The sequence below is a fragment of the Odontomachus brunneus genome, unplaced genomic scaffold (assembly GCF_010583005.1).
Source record: "Odontomachus brunneus isolate Ranch 3 - 2012 unplaced genomic scaffold, Obru_v1 Obru_scaffold_142, whole genome shotgun sequence".
Classification (NCBI taxonomy): Eukaryota; Metazoa; Arthropoda; class Insecta; order Hymenoptera; family Formicidae; genus Odontomachus; species Odontomachus brunneus.
In genome coordinates, this window is record NW_022639592.1 from 777,802 (window position 1) to 781,644 (window position 3,843).

Below are 3,843 nucleotides of genomic sequence, written 5' to 3' on the forward strand. Positions count from 1 at the left end.
TATATATATATATATATATATATATATATATATATATATATATATATATATATATATATATATATATATATATAATATGAATATATAAACATAATGCATAGTGTAAATAATGGTCAAATATTACTTACATAAATGAACAATACAATATTTATAAATCATAAGGTGCATATTTGAAGACATAAATGGGAATGGAAGTCAGACAAGTTTCAAGAATAAGATGTGGCGCTAGTAAAGAGGAGTATGGAAATAAAAAAAATTCTGCCGATATTATATCTTTGATCTTTTAAAAAGATTTCTACTCAAATTGTTCATATACATCGAAATCATAGTTAATTTCCATCGTAGTTACCACAAAATATATATTCGTATAACAATCGTTAATCAAAATAAATTTGATTTTGCACAGTACAAAATAATCATAACAGTTTTTCCCTATCCCTTATAGAAATATCATACTAAGAATCATTGATAATTACTTATTATCCGTATTAAAAATACTGGATAATAAGTAATTATCAATGATTCTTAGTATGATATTTCTATAAGGGATGCAGACATACATATCTGTTTTATACGTAATGCCTTTGAAGGTTACTTGTGAGGCTATATTTAAAATTTTCATTTCTTTTGTCATAAAAATAATCTATTATAACGGAAGAAATACTATTATTGAAGTTTCTTTAAAAATCTTCTACATTATCTGCTATCACTAAAGTATGATATGAATCTTTGCAACATAGACTTTGTAAATATTGATGTTTCTGTGATAATATTAGTTGAAGTAAAAAGTTCTGAGCGTTTTTTCGCTTTATTTCGACGATGAAATTAACATAGTTAGGATTATCCGATTTCGATCAAATATGCGCCGTTTTGTTCGATAACTTTTGTCCATTTTGAAGGCAATTTCATAATTCCGCGATTGAAGAAGTCCTCGTCCCTATTGGTAAAAAACTTGACCAGCTCATTTTCACAAGCCTCTCTTGAGGCCAGTTTTGTACCATCAAGAAAATTTTGCAAATGCTTGAAAAGGTGATAATCGCTTGGTGCCAAGTCTGGACTATACGGCGGGTGCAATAGAACCTCCCATCCAAGCTCTCGGAGCTTCTGGCGCGTCGTTAATGATGTGTGCGGCCTGGCGTTGTCTTGATGGAACACAACACTCTTCCTATTGGCCAATTCTGGCCGCTTCTGGTCGATCGCCTGCTTCAATCTGGTCAGTTGTTGACAGTAGAGGTCCGAATTGAGTGTTTGGCCCGATGGGAGCAGCTGATAGTGGATAATTCCTTTCCAATCCCACCAAACACACAGCAAAACCTTCTTGGCCGTTAATCCGGGCTTGGCGATCGTTTGGGCCGGCTCACCGCGATTGGACCACGATCTTTTTCGGCTGTTGTTCTCGTATGTGACCCATTTTTCATCACCAGTCACCATCCGCTTCAAAAATGGGTCGATTTCGTTACGTTTCAGCAAAGAATCGCAGGCATCAATTCGGTCCAAAAGGTTCTTTTGCGTCAATTCGTGTGGCACCCATACATCGAGCTTCTTCTTGAGACCAGCCTTATGCAAATGGTTCCAAACGGTTTTCTGGCTAATCTTCAGTTCCTGGGCAATGGAATAAGTGCTCACATGCCGGTCCGACTCGACGATTTCCATGATTTTATCGATATTTTCGACGATTGGTCTACCAGAGCGTGCCTCATCTTCGACGTCCATATTACCAGAACGGAATCGTTGGAACCACCGCTTTGCTGTTGCATTCGATACTGTATTGGGTCCATAAACAGCACAAATTTTTTTGGCCGCCTGCTCCGCCTTTTCACCTTGGTCGTAGTGGTACTGAAGAATGTATCGAATTTTCTTTTTTTTACCTCCATTTTGGAACGCTGTAACACACAACTGGCTTGACCAAACACAAAACTGTCACAGAACTTTTTTTGAAGCGTAATGTCACCTTTAAATCGCCGTATAGTATGACCCGATGCAATGTATACATCGTGAGATATGGCTCACTAAAGACATCTAGCGGAAAACGCTCAGAACTTTTTACTTCACCTAATAATTTGGTAATATTTTTAAAATTTTGTGAATGCTTAATTATATTCTTAAAATATATGTTTGCTTTCAAATCGTAAGATCCACAAATGTTTTAGTGAGCCAAAAAATAGAGTTATAGAAGGATAATAAGAAATATAATGATGTTTCGGTCTTAATTTGATATTCGGAAAACATTTTGATTTTAGCAATAGATATTCATTAATTTTTTCTTGTAATAATGCAACTTGACCAAAGGATAAAGCAGAAGCTAATATTAGAGAACAGATTTCACGAAAATACAGTACTAATAGCCAAATATCATCTTTAGTATCCTTAATTAAATAAAAAACAGCTAAAGGAAATATTAATATCATTCTTCTAATTTGATTTGCGGTACCTGTAATTTTGCATGAATCCTTTAAAGGAGAAATGTTAATGTTTGTGTTTTCATTAAAAAATTTAATTTTTTCAAGTCTAAAATTTAGCAACTCGTAATTAAACCAACGTTCTTTAACAAAATATTTAATGCAATACATAAGATCATAAGAAATAATACCTTCGAAAAAATCATGAGCTATGAATGGTAGTAATCCTGGATTACGTACATGAAAATTACTCAATTTATTAAGAGGTGAATCTTGTTTTATATCTTTTTTAACTTTCATAGTTTTCTCCGTTTGCTTTACGTATAAGTTATAGTTGATTTTATTTTTATTTATATTTGTACATATATATTTTAATTGACTTTGATTTACGTCACAAAAATGACAAAAATATTCGGAAAAAGTGAAATTTTCAGTAAAACTTTGTGACGATCCACAGAAATAACGGATCGTCACGACAATTATTTATTACTATTGTTTACACCGAACAACCGTGTGACAAAGCGCCGAATAACCGCGATGTCAACAAACAGCTTCGCTGTTTGCTAAAACTAGTATAAAAGCCGACGCGAAATCGGTATCGAGAGAGATCCGCCGGAGAGCTCCTCTGAGACGCTCAACCGACCAGAGCTCGTAACTTCCTAGAGATCCTAGACCGTTCCGTCGACCGAAGTGGATACGCGACGTCGGCATCCTTTACCTAACCCGTATCGTCGACCGAGGTGGATACGCGACGTCGATATCCTTTACCGAAACCTTTCCGTCGACCGAAGTGGATACGCGACGTCGGCATCCTTTTCCTAACTCGTACCGTCGACCGAGATAGATACGCGACGTTGATATTCTCTACCGAAACCGTTCCGTTGACCAAAGTGGGTACGCGACGTCGACATCCTTTACCTAGCACCGCTCCGACATCGCCTAACATATCTAGCGTATACAAATCGTCCCGAAACAGGTTCGGTTAAAAGCCGGTATCAACAATAGTTTAAAGCCCGCTGAGTATATACACTCATAGCACGGGTAAGAGAATATCGCGAGACAATGCCGACCGCGTCCCGCGACCCGCGCGCAAGCCTGGACGCGGACAGCTGTTGTCGCGATATCAACATTAGATCTCCGACAAGAGCAAAAACGCGACCACGCGTCAGCGGCGTAACTTCATCTGTATATAATTGTAAATATAATTGTAAATAATCATTATATTAGAATATAGTTAAACACTTATTGTTACCTACACCGCTGCTTCTATTAGGACCTTAACTTAGTTTCCGCCCGCAAATGTTAGATGGCAATGCAAACAGTTCTAGTAGTCATTACTAACGAAACAGGTAGTTTGTGATTAATTTCGACATTTCTCGATAACATTCAGTCAGCATACACAATTATTTTCCTAAACAACAATTTCTTTTGCTTTGTGAAAAAT